Raw genomic sequence first — 25,469 nt, forward strand, 5'->3', positions numbered from 1 at the left:
TTATTATAACTTATTATTGCATTTTTGTAATGAATTTCCCAAATGATAGAGGACTTAGGAATTTTAGACTTTTTTTTTTTTTTGAGGAAGATCAGCCCTGAGCTAACACCTGTTGCCAATCCTCCTCTTTTTTTGCTGAGGAAGATTGGCCCTGGGCTAACATCTGTGCCCATCTTCCTCTACTTTATATGGGATGCCACCACAGCATGGCTTGACAAGTGGTGCGTTGGTTTGTGCCTGGGATCTGAATCTGTGAACCCCAGGCCGCCGAAGCAGAGCGCATGAACTTAACTGCTATGCCACTGGGCCGGCCCCTAGACTACGTTTAAGGGTTTAGTTAACTGACATTCTTTTCTAAGCCTCTTTTGGGGGTTTAGTATTTGTGTTTCAAATTAAATTTTTATCCCAAAACCTAGGATGTGAGTTATCTACTGAAAGGCAATTTGAGTAATTTTCATGAGAATCGATTAAGTCTGTTAACCTTGTTTATTCTAGAGAAGCAAGATTATTTATGTTCTTATGTTATAGGTAAATGATATAAAAATTCTTTGGAGAATGAGTGAGATTTTTTTTGTTTTTCCTTCAGAATAACATGTTAATTTGAACTTTAAAAGGCATACAATCTAACTTTATAATTGAGTCACAAGAAACGCAAATACAGAGCCATCAAAAGTTTGGTGCTAATAAGTAAAATCGCCCAAATTAATATGTTTGAAATTTGAGATTTCATGCAATGAGCCTTTCTTTGAGCACCAAAATACTTTTGGAATGTGTTAACATGCTGTAGGATAGAGACACTGCTTGTGCCCAGGTTGTCCTGGCAAGAATGCATCCCTTAAGACAAATTTAATCCAACAGAATTGAGTCTCCATGGTGTAGAGTGAAAAGACATATGTGTTTGAAACATTCCAGAAGATTCCTTTTTTCTCTGCTGGGATATCCGTTGCCAGGCAGCAAACTCCTACTCCTTCTTTACGTCACTTCAATGAAAGACTTTCCATTCTGCAAGAGCCTCGCAAATGCCTTCTCCGATTTCCACCTTTGAAGTGCATCAATTCATTCAATTGGCAAATATTTCTTCATACACACATGCGCTCACAGACGCACCATTTAAGCTCTGCTAAATACTACATAATGTTCTAGATGCTTTACATAATTTTTTAATTTATATATAACAATCCTCCAATAAATTATTATGTCCTTTACCAGAGCAGGAAACCAAGTCCTAGGGAAGTAATGTGCCCAGTAATGGAAGTAGAAAATGGCAGAGCTGGGCCCCAGAGCCCACGCTCGCTGCACCCTGGCTCATGGCTGCTCTGCACACTAGTAGCCAACTTGAGGGTTTACTTGATGCCAGTCCCTGTATTACACATTAAACACCTGTCAGCCCATTTGAACCTTAACACAAATGCATGAGCAAGGCACTGTTATTATTCACATATACAGATGAGGAAACTGAGGCTTACAGAGAATAAGTAACTTGAGGAAGATTATCCGTCTGATAAGTGGCCAAGTGAGCATGTGACCCCACTGCCCTGTCCTGAGCCCGAGTTCCTCTCTGCTGCACTCTGTTGCCTTTGCTCCACATTTAAACTGCTTGTTGACTAAACATCTGCAGCCATATAGACGTACCCTATCACTGGCTGCTGATTTCCACGAAGTACTTAATAAATATAAATTTATTTGGAGCCACGTAAAAAGTAGCTAATAAATATGCCAGAAACATGAAATGGTGATCAAAACTACTGTATCTAAAAGCTGCTCTCTAAAGTAATTCACATATTGTAAGCTGTAATAGTTACCTAGAGTAACGTTTTCAATTTTATGGAAGATTAACTGAATTCCAAAACCCTAAGAGAGAATTCTAATTCTCTCTTCCTGAACCATATGTATAACTTTAAACATCTTATTTTTTTCAGGTGTAGGAAAATCATAAAACCTTTCCATCAGAGTAACAATAAAAATGCAGGGACTGCCCTTCAGCTACCCGACAAAGAATTACTAAAGTAAGATCAGGCTGTGTTCACAAATTAAAGGGTTTAAGTTTGTACAAATAGTAGTAGATCTTCGATTGAGCCTCAAGTAAGGAAAGGAAAAAGAGAAAAACACTAAGGGACAAGTTCAATTTCTATGTGCAAAGCTGGCAGCAAACCTAATTAACAAAACACAAAGCCTCAGGCAAAGGAACTGTTATCACACTCTTTTGCCAAATAAAATGAACTTCACCTTTTAAAAGCTCCAACCAAGCTAAAATAAGTTATTAAACAGTAAGATGTGAAATCCAAGCCTTTTAATGATATAGAGGCCAGAAGAACAAGTGTAATTGCTTCATTCATTAGCAAGTGACAAGTAAACATCTCCTGATCATTACAACAACTAAGTCATATAAATACATTTGATGCAACATAAAATAAAATAATGCATATGGGAACATTCCATAAACTACAGACCTCTACAATGATCAGGTTAGATGGAGGTAGCCAAGATATGACAACATAGATGGTCTCGTTTTCAATTCAGGACTCGGTTACCAGTACACTTTCTGACAACGGTGTTCACTGAGAATGCACAGTTTGCTCAGCATTGTGCTTTATGGTCTAAAGGAGAAAGTTACAGCATAATCCATGTGTACCGAGCCTTTAAACAAACCACTTAGGGAAATGAAAATAGTGCACACAAAAATAATACTAAATATATGGGGGAATATAAGCCAGAGCTGAATTTTGTGGGGTCAGGGGAGAAAAGTTTAAAAATGTTGAGGTAGATTTCAAAAGCAAGAGAGAAAGTGGGAATTTGCACTGAGTTTTGCAGTTTTGATGGGATTTGAAAAGGTACAAAAATAGGCATGGACGAGTAGGTCAACTCTGAAAGGTTAAGAGAGTGAACTAAGCACTTCATTCTAAAAGCTAGCCTTTGCCTTCTCCAAAATTTTAATCACAGAACTGAGGTATGCAAGGAGCAATACAGGAGTGCCCCCTTATCTGCAGTTTCACTTTCCCCAGTTTGTTACCCATGGTTAACCGTGGTCAGAAAATATTAAATGGAAAATTCCACAAATAAACAATTCATAAGTTTTAAATTGTGCGCTGTTCTGAGTAGCAGGATGAAATCTGACGTCCTGCTCTGTCCCACCTGGGACGTGAATCATCCCTTTGTCCAGCAGATCCACACTGTGTACTTTACCCGCCCGCTAGTCACTTAGTGCCTTCTTTGTTATCAGATCAACTATCACAGTATTGCAGTCCTTGTGTTCAAGTAACCCTTATTTTACTTAATAATGGCCCCAAAATGCAAGAGTAGTGATGCTGGCAATTTAGATATGCCAAAGAGAAGCCTTTAAGTGAAAAGGTGAAAGTTCTTTACTTAATAAAGAAAGAAAAAAAATCATATGCTTTTGTATTTTATCATTAGTTCTACTTTATTATTCTATTTTATTATTAGTTATTGTTCTATTTTATTATTAGTTATTATTGTTAATCTCTTACTGTGCCTAATTTATAAATTAAATTTTATCACAGGTATGTATGTATAAGAAAAGCATAGTATATATAGGGTTTGGTACTGTCATAGTTTCAGGCACCCACTGGGGGTCTTGGAACGTATCCTCTGCGGACAAGGGGGAACTATTGTAAAATAATTTGCTTAGCTCATTCTCTCTTCCTTTGCCCAATGTGGATTAGTGGAGAAGACAAGAGAATTACCAAAGCCAAGGAGGCAACATGATATGTGTCAGAAAAATCAACAGCTTTGGCTTACTAGAAATGAAGGCAAATTCTCATTCTAGAACTTTCTTATTTTTGTGAACTAGGGCAAGTTATTTAGCATTTCTAAATCTCAGTTTTCTTATCTATAAAATGGGGGCAATAAGATTCCATTCACAGGCCTTTTGAAAATGATATTTTTACAACAATATTTAGCTCCTTTCACTTTACACCACTTCTCAAAGTCTAGAGGAGGAGGATCTGAGTATTTCCTCTGATAGAGTATGTGTGGATTCTTGGACATTTGTAATGATAGATGAAATCATTTTTTTGCCCCTCCAACCTACACTTGAGGGCTAAATATTTTGTGATCCATCCATATTTTTATAATCTAATTAAGTGGCAGGAGAAACAGGAAAGCCTCAGTTGATGCATTTTGCCATCCTTGTTAGAATCCCTGGGCTCTGTTCTCACTTATGAGACACTTCACTAAAAGCCTTACACGAAGATTTAGTCTGTCTAGATCATTCCTGTGGGAAATGATAGTTATGATAGTTTTCATTCAGAAGATACTCCTCATTTCCTCGGCTGCCAGCTGTTTTTTTTTTTTTTTTTTTAAATTGCATTCAATTATATACTTTATTTTTTGTTTTCATTATCTTTTTAACACTGCTGTGTGTATTTATGAGTGTCTAGTGTGTGTGTGTGTGTGTGTGTGTGCACGTGTACGTACTTATGTGTAGTTAACTTGGTGTTTTCGAAGTTAAAAATCTACAAAGAGGTTTCAATTGTCATCCTACCTAGGAAGTTTCCCATCTCATTCTTCATGATTAGTTCATCTGTCACTTCTTCAAGAAGGTGTATCTAACCCACTCCCCTCCTCCAGTTAGATCAGATGTACCTTTTATGTGATTTTCTAATATCTTGAAACACATGTTTAGTATTGTGCTTCAAATAGCATATGTTTTTATATTCTTTCCTACACTAGGCTGTGAGATCTTTGAGGGCAGGAACCATCTGATTCCTCTTTGCATCCTCGATTTAGTTGCCTGGCATGTAATGAAGCACTCAGTAGCTAAGAATCCAAGATACTTATCTAAAAGCAACAAAAATGTCACCTTTCCTTTACCATTTAAATGGTAAATATTATTCCACACATCAAAAGGGAAAGTTTCATTCATTCTTGCTTCAATGCTTCTCCAAGTCACTCTTGAATATAAGATAGCACCTCTCTGTCCCAGTTCTTCATTCATGTAAGCAATTCTCCAATCCTATGCCTTACAGACTATTTTAGTAATTCTCTCGTGGGTTCAATTCTTTCAAGCTCTTTTTTACTTAGCCCACTAAATGCACATTTACTCTATGCTTGCATGTAAACAATGCTGATTTATTTCTCCCTTTAAAGTCTAGGTCTGAAGAGAAAAACAACTCAAAAACTTCTGCAGCACTAAACAAAGGAAGCCTAGGTATTAGTCAAAGGACAATTCCAATGCATTAGACCCAAGCATCCTACTTGACAAGGAAGTGTTTTTCCTGTGGGCAAAATTCATCTGCATCAGTGCACCTGGGCACTAACTTCAGCAGAACTATTCAGCATTTTATTGCATACAGCTAAACTTTGACAAAGGCAAAATCGTTTTACTCTCTAATTCATAAAACCTCCTAATTCATGCATCAGCCTCACTTTTTTAGAGTGCCCACTGGGATAATAACAGTGGTTGTATCACTTCTGTCTGCTTTATTTAGATAATAAGCCCAAAAGGCCAGGGATGCCTTTGCAGTTTCTATCTATAGCACTGAATACAATATACGTGAACAACATTCGTGAATAACAATACTAGGCTTTTAATATCTTTTTGTAACAAATCCTTTGGAATAGTCTCGGGGCTATATTAGAGTCAAGTTCTGTTTATCTTCTCCTTGAGATTTCTATATTGATTCCAACAAGAGAAATTATAGGCCATTAGTGTATCATTTAGAATTTGCTCTTCTTGAACATTTTAGCAGGGCATTACTAGGACTTATTTCTACATTTGAATCATACATATGGTTTCCTTTAGATCCAATGCCATCAATTTCATAAAAAATTTTCAAAGGGATAGCTGAGTAATAAGAGTGTTCTTAGTGCTTACACTTTGCCAGGTACTGTTTTAAGTGATCTATATAGAAAAAATCGAGAAATATTTTAAAATTTGTTCAGTGTCTCACAACTAAGAAGATGCTCACAACTAGATGTTGCTTCTAGAAGATATTTCTTCACTTCACCTCCTTCTAACTTTCTAAAGGCTATTAAAAAATGATGCACTTATTCTTCTACTGAAGAATTAGGCTTGTAATGTTTTCTGTATGTTATATTCAGTCATCCAGTGGATATTTGTTGATTGCAATGTTCACGGTGCTTCATCAGTAAACAAACAGAAAACCTCTGCCACATGGAACTTATACTCTAGAATCAGAAGACAGACAAGAAACAATAGATGTAATAAATATGTAACTTTTATAGTAGGTTAGAAGGTGATATGTGCTATGGAATAAAGAAGCAATAGAGTTGGGTTAGTTGATAGCAAGTGCTGGGGAAGGGTAGTTGAGGTAAGCTGTAACACTAAATAGGGTGGTCTGAGTAGGTACCATTGAGCAAGGGCCATCTGAGGAAAAAGACTTGAAGGAAGAGAGGCAGTCAGTCACGGAGCTCTACGAGGGAAGTGCATCCTGGTCGGTCAAGGATATTTTTAAGACTTAAAACTGATTGTAAAATCTTAGTGTTGTCAGGAGGAGCACCCAAATGTTGTGTTAGAGAAAACCTGAACTGTAAACAGCCTGAGATAGTCATCATTTGTCTCCTGCAAATGGACTCTGGCTTAGAAGCATATCTGAGATAAGAAATAGAAATTCACCAGGCTTTCCTCAGAACAAAAAGAGAGGTAATCAATTGGGACCTGTGAGAGCAAGAAGACAACCAGGAGGCAGGCTCCTGAAATGATGACACTTCCTATTATAATAAATTGAAAATGAATACATAACAAGTTGAACTTCACCAAAGGTTAGACCTTAAAGATGGCTAGGGAGCATGCTGCCGGAACACCAAATAAAGAAATTGATAACAAAAAAGTGACTAAAACTTGCCCAGAGCAGTGTTCAATAAGACTTCCATGATGGATAAAGTTGGGCCTGTTAGAGAAATGCAGTTCAGGAGAGGAATGTCAGGAGGCCAGATGGAGAACCATCCTCCTCCACCACGGGGCCAAGGATAAGGACAATAGTTTCAGAAGCCAGCTTCAAAATTTGCAGTCCCCACAAGAGTAGAAAGAGAAGATCTCTGTGAGCTAGAGAATGACCTGTCTTCCTCATGGAGATGTAAATGGGGCAAAGCCAAGGGTCCTGCATATAGAAAAAATGTGGAAGCCGATTTTTCAAATGTCTGAGCTTTAACTAAATTCTGAGCAAGTTGGCATCAAATCGATTCAGAGTTGGGTAAGCAGATTCTGATGTCTAGAAACGATGCCTGGAAGACACTACATACGACATAATAATGCACCACGATGTGAGAAACGATGTCGGGAAGTATAAACCAAACAATTACTGCTCTGAGGACTTAATAAGACTTCATGAACTTCTGTAATTTCCCAAATTGCAGATTTCTAATTTTTATTATTCTCATTTATTTCTCAATTCAAAGATTAGTTCCTCAAAGAAGGCTTCCCAAATCCCCTACTATATAAAGTTGCCTAGCTGTACAATCTCATAGAAATTCTACAATTGTGATTAAAACATTAATCATGTAATAGTGATTTATAGCATGTCTCTCTCTAAAATATATCATAAGATCAAGAACCTATTCAAGATCAAGATCTGTTGGTCTCATTGCCCGTTGTTTCCCCAGCACCTAGTCCAGTGCCTGGATAAAGGAAACACACAATAAATGTTTCTCAAATAAATAAATGAGGACATCCAGAAAACAGAGGCTCGGCGTGATTATGACACAAAATGGAGGCAGTTATTTTAGTGGGATGGAGCATAGGAATGTGGTGAAGAGAAAAAAAAATTCAAAGAGTTGGAAAGCCAGTTGATAAGAGGAGATAATGAAATACCCAGAGCATACAGAAACAAAGAAAATGTGCTGTTTTCAATAATTTAAAACATTGTTATTCCTTCATGGTTTAAGGAGGGATAATATGAGAAGCATTTATCTGAAGAACAACATCTGTATTTTTTCCAAAAATTAAATTTGGGGAATTAAATTAAAATTTATTCTCCACAATATTAAATATTATCCATAATATAGGCATTAACTTAATCATTTGAAGGAGGGTTTGTGAGCACAGACCCTGGAATCAGACCGCTAGGGTGGTCTCCCAGCTGTGTGCCTTACTAAATGGGCAAGTTACTTAACTTCAATTTCCTTCTCTGCAAAACCAGGATAAGAACTGTAAGCTGAACCTTAGAGTTGTAAGAATGTAATTATATAATATATGTAAAGTGCTTATAATAGTATCTGGCATATGATAAATGGGATATACATTTATATTATTGTTATCTATATACTTTTAACTAATAATATGGACTATACAAGCTACCATGGTACCATCTAAACATTTTACAATGAATTAAATGCTTACTTGCTGTTACAAATATCTGGGTACCTGGCAATGCTCTCTTTCTCCCTTTAATGAGCTTTTGATATATCTTTTGAACACTCTTTAATTATATTGATTTACAAAAGCTTTACAACAATAAATTTCCTCAAATTCACCATAGAAGTAGACAAGGGAAAAGTTATAGTATTTTAGGTATTATGCATTGAATGCTATTTATTATGCTTATAATTACCAAATTCATTGCAATTATATCTTTTAAATTGGTATGAAGGTCAATTAATTTTAAAGTAAAGTGATTTTCAAAGTTAAACTAATGAAAGTTAATTCGGCCCAGGTACCAAATATTAAAGAAAAATTAACAGAAATACACAAACCTTTTAAAGATACTTCATAAATATTCAGATTATTTGTCTCTAATATCTGCATGATATGTCATAATAATTTTTTTACTCTGAAGTAGGAATAAGTGAAGCCACATAATGTTTGGCACATGGTAAGTGTTCAATAAATATTGATTGAGTGAATACATGGCTGAACTGATGATATATCACATGTGATGGGCTAAGGAGCTCATAGAATTATTGGGATCTGTTACTACTAAACATATTACTAATAACTGTACCATAGGTACTTGGTATAAACACATAAGGAAAAACATGGAAGAACTGATACAAGAAAAAAATAATTTAAAAAATCTTCTTCCATTGCTGTCTATGACTTCTTTTTCTACTAGTTGAAAATATGAATTAAAGGGAAATCAGAAGATGCACATTTCCTACGCCCAACTGGATCTATTATATTGATATTCTCGTCTAAATATTTTTCATTAACTTTGGACTGCTAATGTTTATCTGTCTATGCGTTACCTAGCACTGTGCACTCTGAAAGCAATAAGAATAACAATCTCACACGGGCATAAGAAATTAACTATGTACCATTTAAACTCTATATTGGATATGAAAATACCACAAGTTCTATTTACCGTTCACAGGTGTACGATAGAGAAAACAAGGGGCTCTTGCCTCTACTCCCTTCCTATGGTAAAGTGCTCTTACAGGGCGGATGGGGAAGACAGGAATCAGGTAGGGCTAGGGTGCACAGTTACAAGTAGCAACCCTGCTTCAAGTGTCATTCTGACACAGTCTTACTCAGAGATCTCCCAGAAAACTGCACTTCTCCTCCCTGCTATGACTGTGCCCCAGAGGACTGTGCATTAGTAGAGGGGTGTCCAAGCACAAAAGACAAGGATGACAGACCCCACTGATGATAGTGTCAGCCTCTGCATAGTTCTCTGCCACTGCACACTCTCTGTCTGCACGGCTGCAGCCACATCCTGACTGTTAGGAAGGATTTAAGGCACTCCAGCAGAACACTTGTCAAGTTCTGGCACTGCTCAGGGCCCCAGTTATGATTAAATGATCAGGATCAACTTTTCCTAAGAGCTGCTGTTTACCCGGTGCCACAATTTGGTCACTAGATCCATGACATTTTCTTCCTGCCCATATCCCTACTGAGTTTCCCAGTTTATTAAGGATAGCTTGTTATTGCCAACCCCCTTCCAGGGATTCAGTGGGTTTTTTAAATTTTGGGGGGGGCATTTTCTACCAGCAATCCCTCTCCTACTCCCGTCAATCTCACTGCATGAGCTACACTCAGGCCTACTGGCTAGGTCCACACTGAGAGATACCCTAGACCTAAGGTAGCCTAAGTGGAGATGTCACTTGCCTGTTTTGAAATCTGGACAGGTTTTACAATTTCCACACAAAATTTGAAGAGTGTAGGAGACAAAGACAAGTCCGTATGCTTTCCTATTTCCTACATATGGTCACAGTCATACTACTGACCTTAGATTCCTCGCTGTTCTGCTCTACCACCTGGTAGGAAGCCTACCCATTCCTTGCTATTGGACCACTGTCACTGATACACTCACCTGCTCATACACCTCGTCTTCTGTTACCATCATTTCTGAACGATTTGGTCTGCTCACTGGGCTGGACTTATTACTATGTTTACTCTGCTCTAACAACACTCGACAGGCTGTGATCAATCATAACATGACACAGAAAAAGACAGATACACAGTAATTGTTTTAAAGCAGTATTATAATTTTTAAGGTATCATGGCAGGGAATTACCTCTGAAAATCTACTCAATGGTTTCCTGGATCTTCTAATAATACAGGAGCATATTTCTTGCTCTATTTTCTGCTCCTGAAGTTGGGAATGAATAGATGGGAGGGAAAATATTTTTTCCAGGGCACTAAGGTCACTATTTCATGAATAATTCTTTCACTGAATTTACTGATATTAAAAAGTCTAAAAGCTAACAAGCTCCCAAAAGTGAGTTGCATGCTCCCTATTCACCCATGATTTTGTCTCTATTTATCTCTCTCATTTCCCTCTAGAGTCTCAAGTACAGATATGGGATGGAGGAGAAAGGCAGAGAGCTGAAGAATAATTAGAATTTGATTCCACAAATGATCAAACACAAACTTTAACACCTCCTGCAGTTGGGAACCTATAGAACAGTGACCAAAACATATAAAAAGAACTAAGTTGTCTTTTTAATAGGAATATCTCTCTGCTTATGAAAAAGTGATATTAAAAAGGAAAGACCTAGTTAAAAGGAAGACATATCATAGCATGGAGATATAGAAAATGGCTCAAACACTTCCCAGGATTCATTTTACTTCAGACATCATTAAAACATTTCTCTTACGGTTTCACCATTCTTAATTTGAAGGCAAATTCAGTGCATTTCTATTGCTTGACACAGCAAACTTTCCAAATCTTTATGGAGAATAAGAAATATTAAGATGTGAACTGTTGAATCATAAAACTGCACTGTGTGAAAGACAGTAGGAAATTTGAAAGTTGTAACAATATTAAAATCAAAACCCAATTCAAGTGCAGGCAAAATCTAAAACAATGCATTAAGCCAGTTCTCAATGTGAGTCTTCACTTATACAATGTGGAATTGCTTTCCACATATAAGAGAAGAGGTCAGGGGGAGAGCATCAGTAGGATACACTCACAAAGGCTGTTCTGGAGAAAATATTGGAGTTCCATCTTGAGACAAAGAAAACCAGGAAGAGCAAGGTCTCTTCTTTATTTTTCAAAAATGTCATTTTCAATTTGCAAGTTCGTTAAGAATGGCCATCTTAAGCCACTATATTTCAATTAAAAAAAAAAAACTCAGTGAATTTACCTGCCTAAATAAAGACATTACACTGAAGATAATCTTTTATATTTAGGTCTTGAAGTGTCTTACGTTTATTATTAATATCAAAAATATTGTACATGGCTTCTGATTAAGATAATGTAGAATTCTCATCTCAAGAAATATCTAAGAGTCCTTTTTTTGGTTTTTACAGAATTCCTAGCATCTGCTTGCTTTACTACTAGTTACCGCTGTCATAAACGTTGAAAAAGTTATAAATGCATCATCTCTGGAACAGTAAAGAACAGTAATCGTATCTTATATTATGTGGCCCTTAATACTTTTTTTGTGCTTTTTGAAACATGAGGAATATCTTGTCTTAAATTACTTTCTTCTGTATCTTCAAATTTAAACATTTAGTGGGTGTCTAATCATACTACATGACAAGTGCTAAGAACATGAGGACTGAAAACACAAAGTGGTGCATACTCCAGTTTGGGGGACCAAAATGTATAAAGCTAGTACATGAGACAAGCTCTACTATACGGGCATTAATAAATCAGAAGGAAGGTCCCAGGAGGAGAAATTAATTTTACCTCTCGTAGGTAGTTATTGTAGAATATTATAGAAAGGTGGAAATATGTCAACTGGGTCTGAAGATTTTGACAGAAATTAACAGGAACACAAGGTAGGGAAAGATGTTCTTGAAAAGGCTCAAACCTTCTTGGGTGCACTCAGGATGCAGCATTTCAAGGCACAAGATTAAAGTGAGATTGAGGAAAAGTTTATAAGAGAGGAGACTGATGGGCCATTTGTGTCCTTAAATCCCCATTTGTTTTACACACTTTAGACAGTAGCCACTGAAAGTTTCTGAGTAGAAAAATAACTTCTAAACTTTAGAAACAGAACTTGGCAGCACTTGGAGGAACTTGCAGCGCCTCCCACTCCTCGACTTAACACCTTTGCCTTTTTCCTCTTCAGTTCTGAGGCCAGTCCATCCACGCCTTCTAAGGTCTCAGCCCTCATGCTCTCAGGGGGAATTTGACCCATCAATGGTCTCCTCTCCCTCTCCCTTCAACCTTGTCTTTGCCATTGACACTTCCTGCTAAGAATTTCATTAGCAAGTGTTAATTAAATTCTAGAAGAATCACTTTCAAAAATATTATGGGAGCACAGAAGGCCCTAGGGGCATTTTTCCCCCTAAACACAGCATGCTTTGAAAGGAGGCAATTATGAGAAAGACAGTGAGATACTGTATAATTGCTCATGTTTCCACTGTTTGTTCCCTCCCACGATGTTACAGCTGCTTGCGTCATTTTAGCTGGTGGGCTAAGGGGAAGTGACCATAACAACTCCAAATATGGAAGAAGATGCCTATTTAATGAGCTCTGTTTTTCTTTCTAGATACATTCAAACTGAACAGCTAACTTAGACCTACTTTTTAAAGATCTGTTTGAATTAAATATATTTATTTTTTTATTATGGCTCAATAAATGATATTCTGTCATAGTCTGGAGAGTTGTAATTCTCTTGTTCTCTTGAGCACACCCCCACAGTACATTCTGACTCTCTTCTTAGCCAAAGCAGTAGCAAAACTGAGTAGGAGGCAAATCCATAAAGCCAGCAGGAGATCTGTCAAATGTGGGGCTGTATAGTCAACGGGCCAAGTCCCCCCATTTTCTCTCCTGTAAACACAGTCAAAAGCTATGATTTTAATTCATTCTTGCCCTCATTTATAATGAATTAAAGTTGTCTTTTCCAAGCTTTAAAAAAAATCTGTGGTGGAAACCCTAATTATAATTTTACACACACACACAACACCAGTGCAAAAAACCAAACTCATAAAATTGAAAAAGAAGACTAACTCATGATTCTCAGATGTTGTTTAAAGGAAATGAAAAATTACTAGACTGTTGCTCTCCTTGTATCTATTATGCACTATGCAACTTAATGAGCCTTTCTCGGTGCTAGCATTAAAATATTCTTTTTAAATTTATTTATTTATTTATTTATTTTTTCCCCCAAAGCCCCAGTAGATAGTTGTATGTCATAGCTGCACATCCTTCTAGTTGCTGTATGTGGGACGCGGCCTCAGCATGGCCGGAGAAGCGGTGCGTGGGTGCGCGCCCGGGATCTGAACCCGGGCTGCCAGCACCCGAGCGCGCGCACTTAACCGCTAAGCCACGGGGCCGGCCCAAAATATTCTTTATAACACTTTTAATTCCAGAATTTCAGGATGGAAAAGTAGATATTTTTTAATAAATAGCATCAGATACCATTGCCAAAATGGTTATGAACTTTGTCATAACCATTTATAAAAGAAAAATATTTTAAAAAGCAATGTCATCAATGTCTTTTTCTCATCTCTTAATTTGAGGACTATGCAGCCAAACACAGAAAACAACATCATTTTCAACACGCACAATCAAGATTCTTCAGTATTGCCAAAATATATTTTCACCACAAATTTATAAACACATGAGATTAATATTAACATAAAATGAGGTGGAAATAATTTACACAGGATCAATCTGTGTTAGCCATAAGAAATATTACATAATTATAAGTATTATGATGTATCATCATCATCATTTTAGCTGTTACTGGACTTCATGTTCATAGTTGAAAGCACTCAATCATTGACAAGGAGAAGCCACTACAGCAAAATACTCAGCAGCTCCAAGTCTGACGATGAGGACAGGCTGTCTCTGACCCTTTAACTATGGTGAAATACAGCAGAGCTGCTTCTGTAGTATTTGAGAGTTTATTTCTAACAACTTCCAATTTAAAGCAGCCTCCACCCCACAGACCACACTCACTTTAAAGTCAGACTCTGAGGACACAAATGATTTCCAAACTTGATAGTATCCATGTAGACACCAAAGACAGCTTTTGAGCACTCCAGAAAAGCCAGAGCAGACCAATAGGTCATCTGGGAAAAATACTAAACCAATTCAGTTCAATAATTGAAAGAAACTTGAATTTTGAAACTGTTACAATAATATTTTATATTTTACCACTTAGGACATTCCTTGATTCTGGATATTATGAACAAAATGAGGAGGTAGCAGGGAATTAAGTGTACTATGAAACAATTTTTCATGAATGTTTTCTTTATACATGATGAAGCCCAATACTGTTTTAAGCAATTCTATTTGCCCAATGTTTTTCACTCTTTGAGGTTTTAAGTATCGAGAGCTTTTAAATTCTGGAATTTTTTATTCAATCTAGAGATCCAGTAATAGAATTAGAAATTACTCAAGATTGTAAACATAGGGGCCGGCCCAGTGGGGCAAGCAGTTAAGTGTGCGCGCTCTGCTGCGGCGGCCTGGGGTTCGCCGGTTCGGATCCCGGGCACGCACTGACACACCGCTTGGCAAGCCATGTTGTGGCGGCGTCCCATATGAAGTGGAGCAAGATGGGCACAGATGTTAGCCCAGGGCCAGTCTTCCTCAGCATAAAAAAAAAGAGGATGATTGGCAGATGTTAGCACAGGGCTGATCTTCCTCACAAAAAACAAAAAAAAGATTCTAAATATAGTGGTTCATACTTTATGGTCTCTGTAGAAAATCAAACATTTCTATATGTACTTCATTGAAATATAAAAGCTGCATACAATAAAATTCACCTATTGCACATGTACAACTTAATAATATTTGTAAAATATTTGCCCTTGGATGAACACCATTTCAATCCGGATATAGAATATTTTTTGCACCCCAGAAGGTTCCCTTGTGCCCATTGGATGTCAATATTCTCACTAGTTCCTGAAAACCATTTTTCTGCTTTCTTTCACTATAGTTTTGCCTTTTCCAGAATTTCATATCAATGGAATCATACAGTATGCATGTTTTGTGTTTGGCTTCTTTCACTTTGCAAAATGATTTTGAGATGTATCCATGTTGTATGAATCAATAATCTGTTCCTTTATAAAAGCTGGTAGCATTCCATTGTATCCATATTCCACCACTTGTTTATCCATGCACCAAGTGATGGACACTTGGGGGTATTTCCAGTTTTTGACTGTTATAAATAAAGCTGCCAAGAATATCTGAATACAAGTCTTCGTGTAAACTTGTGTTTCCATTTCTCTTGGAGAGATACCTAGTGCTGGGGTTTCTGGGCCACATGGAAAGTGTTTGTTTTACTTGGTAAGAAACTGTGAAACTGTTTTCCAAAGAAGCTCTACCATTGTGCATTCATTCCTACCAGTAATGTATAATATTTCCAGCACTCTGCATCCTCAGCAGCATTTGTTATTGTCAGTCTTTTTCATTTTAGCCATCTCATGGGAGTGATGATTTAATTTGTGATTTTCATTCGTATTTCTCTAATTACTAAAGATGTTGAGCATCTCTTCATGAGTTTATTTGTCATTCCTATGTCTTCTATGGTGAGGTGTCTATTCAAATAATCTGCACATTAAAAAAACATAAGGTTGTTTGTCATTATTAAGTCATAAGAGTTCTTATATATACTGGATACAAAATTTTTACCATCTATGTTTTACAAATATATTTTCCATTCTTGGGCTTGTCTTCTAATTTTCTAAGTAGTGCATTGTGAAAAGCAATATATTTTAATTTTTAAAAGTCCAATTTATCAACTTTTTTCCTTTTACGATGTGCTTTTTGCCTCACCAAAAGTCACAAAGATAATCTCCTTTGTTTTCCCCTACAGGTTATAGACTATAGGTCTATACATAGCTTATAGGTCTATAATTCAGATTAAATTAGTTTTTGTATAGGAAGTAACGGTTGAGGTTTATCTTTTTCCATATGGACTTCCAATTGCTCTGTCATCACTTGTTGAAAAAACTAGCATTTCTGTGTTGAATTACTTTGGCTCCTTTGTCAAAAGTCAATTCACCATATTTTTTCCATTGATCTATATAAATAGTCTTACTTGAATACCACACTGTCTTGATTAATGTAGTATATAATGTACTAATATAGTATACGATAAGACTTGAAATCAAGTACTGTAAGTTCTTCAATTTTGTTTTCTATTTAGAAATTATTTTGACTATTCTCCATTTTTTTTTTTTTTTTGCAATCTCAGGTACATTTTAGAATCAACTGGTCAATCTACTAAGGCGTTTCTTGGGACTGTCACTGGAATTACATTGAAACTTGCTATAGTCTCTTTAGGTAGTAGCTTAGACCGTCAATTTGATACTCCTAATATAAGCATTTAATGCAAGATAATTCCCTCTAATTATTGCTTAGCTGCACTTACCCACTTTGATCTGTAGTGATTTCATTTTCAGCCAGTTGAAAATATTTTCTAATTTCCCTTGTGATTTCTTCTTCAAAATATGGATTATTTATAAGTGTGTTGTTTGATCTCCAAATATTTCCCAAATTTCAAGATACTCTTCTGTTACTGAGTTCTAATTTAATTCTTTTGTGTTCAGAGACCATTCTTTGCACTATTTCAATCTTCTTTAATTTGTTGAGACTTGTTTTATGACCCAGCATATGGTCTCTTCTGGTGAATATTCTGTGTGTATATTCTCTGTTGTTGTTGAAATATTCAAGTAGGTCATATAAGACGATAGTTTTGTTCAAGTTCTCTACACCTTAACGATTTCCTCTACTTGTTTTATCAGTTACTGAGAGTAGAGTGTTGGAATATCCAATTATAGTTGTGGACTTACCTATTTCTCTGTTCAGTTCTATCAAATTTTGCTTCTTGTGATGTAAGGCTCTGTTATTAGATGAAGACACATTAAGGACTATTATGTCCTCTTGATGAATTGACCTCTTTATCTTTATGAAACATCTCTTTTTCCTTATGAAATGTTTTCCCTGGTAACTAAACTCTACTTGTTTTACATTAATAAAGCCATTCTAGCTTTCTTTTGATTAGTGCTTTCATGGTATACCAATTTCCCTTTTTACTTTTTATGTCACAACTAAATGTTTCACAGGACTGTGTTTTCTCCACCCCCTCCAACAATGCACCACCCCTCATCCCATCCATAGACTTTCTGCATGTCAGTGACTAAAACACCATACACTCAATTGCTCAGGACAGAAATCTGAGAAAATATCTCAATTCCTCCTTTCTCTCATCTGTCAAGCACATCCTAAATATTCTTCAGAAAATATCACAAATTCATCCCCTTTTCTCCATATCCATAGAATGAACCTAAAAGAGGTCAAAATCTTCACTAGTTTAGAGCTCCTGTCCTATCTCCTAGCTCCCACTCCTGCCCACCACCACTCCATTTCCCGCACAGTAGCAAGGGCGATCTTAGCATATATTATATTATTACTCGGTTTAAAACCTGCAGTCTCTCCTGTTATACTTAGAATAAACTCCAAGCTCTTATCATGACATAGAAGACCCTGTATGATTGGTGCCCTGACTCGCTCTCTAAACCCACCTCTTCTCGTGGATCACCCAGCTTTGGTTCCACCTGGTCTTTCTGTTTGTTGATTCTATAAACTTTTTTTCAGTTTAAGATCTCAGCTGTTGCCTCTAACTGGAATAAATTCATCTCATCACTTTCCATTCTTAGCATTTAAACTGAGACCTCATGCATACAAAAGAGATATCTCTTCATTAATTCATCCTTTCAACAAATATTTGTTCAGTGCATACTAGATGCCAGACGCTGAGCTCCAACCCGAGAATAAAATGGTTAAGTCTAAAGATGTCTGGTCTTTGCTCTCAAGGAACTTACAATTCAATGAAGAAGACAGACATCACTCAATGAGAGTGCAAATATTCTCTGAAAAAAGTCCCATAAAAGAAGTGAGGACAGCTCTTTAAAAACCCATAGTAAAACTGAAATAGACTGAAGTCATAAATAGGCATTCTTGAGGAAGGGTTCTTTGACCATGATCTGAAGGGGGAGTAAGAGTTAAATGGCATATTGTGAATTCAGTAGAGATAAAAAGCATATTAATTGAAATTTTAGCTCACATGTACTGTTAACAAGATACATTATGACAATTTTGATTAGACACATCATGATTAGTAATTAGTTACAACAACTCTCAATTTGGTACAATCTTGTCATATACCTAAAAGCAAAATTATAGGTTTATTATTTCAGCTGGAGAAGAATGATATTTTGTGCACCATGAGATAGATGAGCTAAGAAAAGAGTAATAGCAAGTTTTTTAACAAACTTGATTCCTAATTTGTCAACTTAGTAAAATGAAAATTTATTTATATGACTGTAGAGATTAATTTAGTAAAAACAAGAAGTACTTGCATTTCCAAAACCACATTTCTTAGGCCTCATCCAAATATCCCAACCCAATTCAACTCTTCTTTTGATCTGGACTTAAAACTGGAGGCATAATGGACCAATATAAAGGACAGGAAAATGAGGATATTTTGGAACTGTTTCTGGGGCTCTCATCGTAAATGGGCTGGGTTGGAGGTAAAACTAGTAGAGGTATGACGTCATTTGATATATTGCATCAAATTGAAATTAAGATTTTTACATTCAAGTCCCATGTTCCTTCTTACCTCTCAGCTGTGCTGAAATTAATGTTCTCCTGATCTATAACATGCTCACCTATATTTACCCAAATCCTACTTATTTTTTAAAGTTGAGCTGAAAACCAAGCTCTTCTTCCTCAGCTCTGCCATCTTTATAAAAGTTTCTCTGTCAGCAAATTCTGGTAATCTAAGCTTGAAGATATTTAGCCATATGTTACCCTGCCTTCCTATGTAACTATTTTAAAGGTGCATTATTTCATATCCTGTATCAATTATTACTTGCTGTTTAATAAACCGCCCCAAAATTCAATAGCTGAATACAACAACCATTTATTTAGCTCACAATTCTTCTCGTCTGGGTCAGGTTCAGCTGATCTCACCTACGTCAGCTTATGCATTTGAGATCAGTTTGAGGGTCAGCTGGGGGCTGCTGGTCCTAGACAGCCTCACTCAGTTCTGGCAGTTGGTTGGTAATTGGGCCACATGCTTCTAATCTCTAGCAGGCTGGCCTATGCTGCTTCCCGTGGATACCAGGTACTAAAAGGATCAAGAGGGCAGGCTCCACTGTGCAAGCACTTTTCAAGACTCTGCTCACATCACTTTTGCTAATGTCTCACTGGCCAAAGCAACCCACTTTTGAATGGGAAGATCTATAACATCACTATCAATACAGGGAAGGAAATAATTTATGGTTGTTTTTATAATTGACGACATTCTCAGATTAAAAAACAACAACAATAAGCATTTCCTTTGAATCCCTAAATCAGTACCGCCCATATACGAAAGGCACTCAGAATACATTTCCAATCTAATACATAAATGAAGGAGTAGATGGATGAAAGACCCCTACTTTAGTCCATTTCATATCTTCATCTCTGTGACAATGTAATTATCAATTGACATTATTTGTGTTAGCACATTAATGCCATTTGCATACAAGAAACGGGATAACTCAAGTTATTGATTGGGCAACATGAAACCTGTGAATTACCGTTACTTTCTAGACCTGATTTATTTGCTGCAGAAGCATCTCCTTGTTACTGTATGTAGAAAATGAGTTCTCTGGCTTTAATGATGGCTGGAAGCTTCTTGACCTCAGTTTGCAAAAGGGTTTATATAAAGGTCCTACTCTGACTTTAGAGATGTGTCTTCACAGACTCAAGTCATACAGGTGAACTTCAAATTGCATTCTACAATGGGATCAACTTGATAGGAATATAAGATGCAAGACAGAGCAGAGGTTTCCTATCTCCTTAGCATAGGGTGGCAAGAGGTTTAAAACTACAGCAACTACAACCACTAATACCATTTCTCACTTTCACATCTGCCTCCAAGTACGGATTTTATCTTAAGAATGCTCTTAAATAAAAGCAATATATTCCTTTGAGTTTTGATTTTATCTAAATTATAGGAAATATGCAGTAGCAATCATCATTGTGGTACTCCAATCCTTGAGAAAAATCAAAGGAACAAGGAAGAAAGCCATGAGGAATTTTAAAAGCTCAGTAGTGTTTACATTTGACTTTGAACAATAAATTAAAAATTGAACATGAATTTGTATATTATTTAATGCAATAGATGTATTGACTCTAATACAGTTAAGAACAAATTGGCTCAAGAATCTCTCTCTTGAACAGATTGGTGGTTGCAAGAGGAGGGGGCTGAGACATGGGCAAAACGGGTGAAGGAGGTCAAAAGGCACAAACTTCCAGTTATAAAATAAATAAGTCATGGGGCCTGTAGTTAATGATACTGTATTGTATATTTGAAAGCTGCTAAGAGAGTATATCTGAAAAGTTTTCATCACAAGAAAAAAAAGTTTGTAACTAGGTATGGTGATGGATGTTGACTAGACTTATTGCGGTGATTATTTCACAATATATACAAATACCAAATCATTATGTTGTACACTTGAAACTAATATAATGTTATATGTCAATTATACCTCAATAAAAATATCTCTCTATGCATTATAGACCAAATGGCTACAGGAAAATACAACAAAGCAATGAGCAGTTAATTCCTCAAAATCAAAAAATAGCTGACTGAGCGATGAAAGTTATCCTAATAGGGGCAAATTTCTTATGGGCGAGAAAGTCCAGAGTAGAAGCAGGAATTCTTATATGGTTGGCTTTAAAGCCATCCCAAAGAATGAGCAGGAATATTGGACCAAATGGCAAAAGCGTATCAAATGATAAAGCTGTTTTTTACCCCACCTACCTCCCACACCACCATCCACTGCACCAGAGAAAGAACAAGGATCACCACTAGGTCCCCAGCAATGAAGTCAGTGTTTTGCATGATAAAAGTAATAAAAATTGCTAAATACATAATCCAATAGTTCAAAAAACCAAGCAGCCTCATCATATCACTTAAGCTTGTTTTAGTTGGACTTGAATTCTTGGGTTTATATGTTCGTTGAAAATTCAGACTATGGGGACTGAAAGGGGAAGTCCTATAGTTTCCACAGCTCTGGTAAGAGAAGGAAACATAAGAAGCCACTGTCTGGAGGAAATAAGGTCCCTTTTCTGAGCAATGTGGCTAACTCCAGGGCTAGACATCAACGCTTACACACTAAACCTGAGAATTTAAGAAAAGAAAAGTAAAATTACCCATATCCTGTTTTAAGTTTTCATGAACCATTTATTCTAAATTTTTGGTGCAAAATTTATTTTAAAGGAGACAATCAGCAACGTCACAAAATTGAAATGCTATGGGGGTTGGAAAAGTGTGAATTCCATTGGACTTTTAAATTAAAAATTCTATCAGCAATTTATCACATTCAGGTATGTAAAGTGTGCATATTAAATATAGGCATGAATCTATTTGTGACATTTTTATCATTTAGAAGTATAAGATTATTGCTTGGTTTCCATTACTATTTAGGTCACAAGTTGAGACATCAAAATATAAGTTTTCAATGTATCACATAAGGAGCACCAAAATAAACCATAAATGCCAATCTGCCTATAATCACTATTAACACATTGTGATATGCCTATTACAATACAGAAGCCAAAGGTGACTTCCTATCCCCAAACCCCATTCTTGGGTACTTTTGCTGCCCATTGGCACAGAAGGAGCTTATACATATATGCACCAGGTAACCCCATTCTTCTAACTACTGCTTATTGGGCTCTGAATGAAGAACTGATCGAGGGAGACCAATCAGACCCTCTCCAGAAATGGAATCTGGTCCACAGAGACGGACTCAGCTCTGGACAGCTGATCTGGAAAGTCTGTGGAAACCATGCTTTGGGGGCCACTGCACTGGCCACATCCAAGTGTGGAAGGGGCAGGTCTGAAGGTAGAAAGATAGTGATGAAGTAGAGTCACAGAAAGAACAAAAGAGGAAAGGCCACGAGGCCCACAGATACTGTCAGCTAAAGAGAGTAATAGCTACCCGGAGGCCAGGCTGGACTCCTACAGCATACTTACGAAAAATACTTCTCGTGTGCCACCCCTCTAAATCCCTTTTATCTAAACTAGCTAGAAAGAGATTCTGTTCCTTATAACAAAATGATCTCAAAACATCTAATCTCTTTGCTCATGTAAGGGGTTGGGTCGATGACTAATTCAAAGCTTAACATCCACTCTACTTCATTTTAGATTTATTTTTATACTAACACTTGTGTGTTGTGTGTTGGGAGCTGATTGTCAATGCTAATTAATAAAGAGAGTTATCAGACAGTCCAAACCAAAAAATAGATAAATACATAAGTAAAATGATAATTTTCCCATAAACATCACTAGAGCATTACTGACATTATTGAAATATTTGAGTTGATCTGCTACTCTTTCTTATATTGGAGCCATCTTAGTTTTTTTTTAACTTATCCTTTGAAAGCTAAAATGAAAATCTATTTAAATGCTGTATTTCACAATGTTCATTTCACAATGTCCTTTGCCACTGGTCCTATTTTTCCTATTGTCTCAAGATTTCCCTTTGCTCCTGTGTGTGTTTTTAAATTATTAGTGGTATTTGGAACACCACTGTATTTAAAAATGGAGTTGAAAACTATGAAATGAAACACACTTTTTATCTCTCTGCTGAATTTCTTAAGATAATGGATGTTGAGTAGAGATATAATCTTATCACTATTTATAGCATCCTTTAAAAAAAAATTCCAATCAGTCTGAATTCATAGACCTTTGAATATTTTGTGAAACTTCACATTTATTTTCCATGGTTAAGGCAATCCTTTTTAAATTATGATCATAAATAATTTATTGAAAAAAGTTATGTTTTTACTCTATACAGGACTTAAAAGTTTGACCATGTGCACTTTTACTAGCTAGAATATAAGGTCCATAAAGGTAGGAATTTTTTTGTCACTTTTGCTTATTAATATACCTCCAGGATCCAGAAAAGTGCTGAGCAAATAGCACATGTCTAATAAGTACTTCTTGAGTAAATAAATGAGTCACAGAATGTGTCAGTAGACAGGAAATAAAAAATAAGACACTTATGATCAATGATAACACTGGCTTGTCATATGATCCTGTGCATGTACCTCATTATTTTTCTCCTTCAATCATTCATTTCCTAGACATTTATTGAGTGCCTACTATTTATCAGGAGCTATGGCTGGGAGCAAGGACACCAAGATGTATAGATCATAGAAGGTTCTCACTAGGAGCTCACAACGAAAGGGTAAACTGATGAGTGTACATCCTTTGCACAAGGTAAGTATGACAGAAGTTGAACGAATAAGATGTTAAATAAACTTAGAGCAGAGAGCTCCTTATTTCTTAACATATAGATTATGCAAATAGACTATTTCCCCTATGTAGTCATCTATGAATCATTTTATAGGTCAACAAGAAACTGATCAAGACATTAAAAGGGTCATTTATTAGATGTGAATAGTCTAAAATTGGTAGTATAACTTCAAAAATATCTCTCTTGTTCACGTATTACAAATTTCCTTCAAAACAACTTATTATAAACACTTTACAATTTATATAGCACTGAGACTAGGTGTCAAACCAATGGGGACAAAACAGTCTTTTAACACACTGTAGATTAATGATTTCTTTTATAATATATATGAAGACGGTATAGTTACGTGGTAAAGAGCCCTGACTTTGGACTCAGACAAAACTAGGTTCTAACTCCACCCCTATAAATTACTGTCATTTACCTTATGATGTCAGGACCGAGTTTTCATCTATACCTGAAAACTATCTGCTGGTGTCAAGAAAAACAGTTCACACGGGCAAACTGATGCCTCTTATAAATTCTCTATGTTTCCTGATCACACACAATAATGGGCTCACTCCAGTTTCCAATTTATATCATAGAATATACAAAATTTTAATTGACTTCATCAGAACTGCTAAAATTATAATCTTTACTATCCCTCACTGAAAATTTCTCTGACACCAATGACAGGGAACTCTGAATCTTCAAGACTCAATAATCCAACATGAGTTTAATATTTAACAAAAATAAAATATTGCTTGTCAATATTCACTATTTCTCTGAACGTACAAGTTCTATCAATGAAAGAAACACAAATCATTGCATGCTAAATGAAAGGAGACACACTCTGACATAGTAAAATAACAGTAAGTGCGATGTCAAGCCAACTGAAAATGCTTAACTTTGGAATTCTTTAAATTAAAATATTTAAAAGACTTACGTTTAGACTCTTAAAACTCCGATAATAAAAGTTTCCATGTTACATCACTGGTAATAGCAACATTCACATGTACCATTTTTACAGAGCCTTAAAGTGCTAAAATACTTCCACAAACATTATCTTATTTAATTCCCACAACAACTCAGTATTTTTTTTTTAAGGAAAAATAAACAAAATCTCCAAAGGCCAAGAAGGGAGGGACCTTAAATCACAGTCAGCGAGCTGGTCTTCTGACTTCATGCCCAGCACTCTCTCTCTCACAAAGACTTAGTTTAAGGGCAAATATAAAAAGCTGGAAGCTATTTGTGCACTCATTTTATTCTTCTTTGCCTGACAACCCTACTTCTTAATTATACCGTCACATTTTCAATACACCTAAACAGATCTCTTTTAGTAAATTTGCCAAGAAATAGTCTACACATTTTGCTATTCCTAGATAAAATTGACATTTACAAAGAACATAAAAGGAAAATTCACTAGACCACAATCTTCTTCAAATTATATTATAGAAGTGAACCTAAATAAGAGATTACATATAAAATGACTCTTTCAGAAAGCTCTAGAATGTTTAAAACAATTGGAGTTTTGATACTATTTAAGAGCTAAGGTGCACTTAAATGTTACATAAATATAATCTAGTTCATTTCAGGTCTGTATGAAATTCTATGCTCTTTCCTGTCAATTCATATCAAGAATTATGAATTACTGCTATTATCCACATACTTTTAGGATAAGAATATGAAAATAAAATAAGGAAAATGTGCTTAAGGGGGAAAAGTATCATTTTGCTTATAAAGTAGAAATCAGATTAAACAAGAAAATAGAGGGAGGCGGAGTCAAGATGGCGGCGTAAGCAGACTCGGAACTCACCTCCTCCCATGGACACAGCCAATTTACAACTACTCGTGG

General features: G+C 36.1%; 1 protein-coding gene across 5 annotated transcripts in view; it reads right to left on the reverse strand.

Moving 5' to 3' along the window:
* Nucleotides 1–25,469, reverse strand: part of DLGAP1 (DLG associated protein 1) — an 853,945-nt gene that overhangs the window by 709,167 nt on the left and 119,309 nt on the right. The gene's annotated exons all lie outside the window — the stretch shown is intronic.

This window comes from Ceratotherium simum, chromosome 14, assembly GCF_057802395.1.
Source record: "Ceratotherium simum simum isolate JZ-2026a chromosome 14, ASM5780239v1, whole genome shotgun sequence".
In the NCBI taxonomy this organism is placed as follows: Eukaryota; Metazoa; Chordata; class Mammalia; order Perissodactyla; family Rhinocerotidae; genus Ceratotherium; species Ceratotherium simum.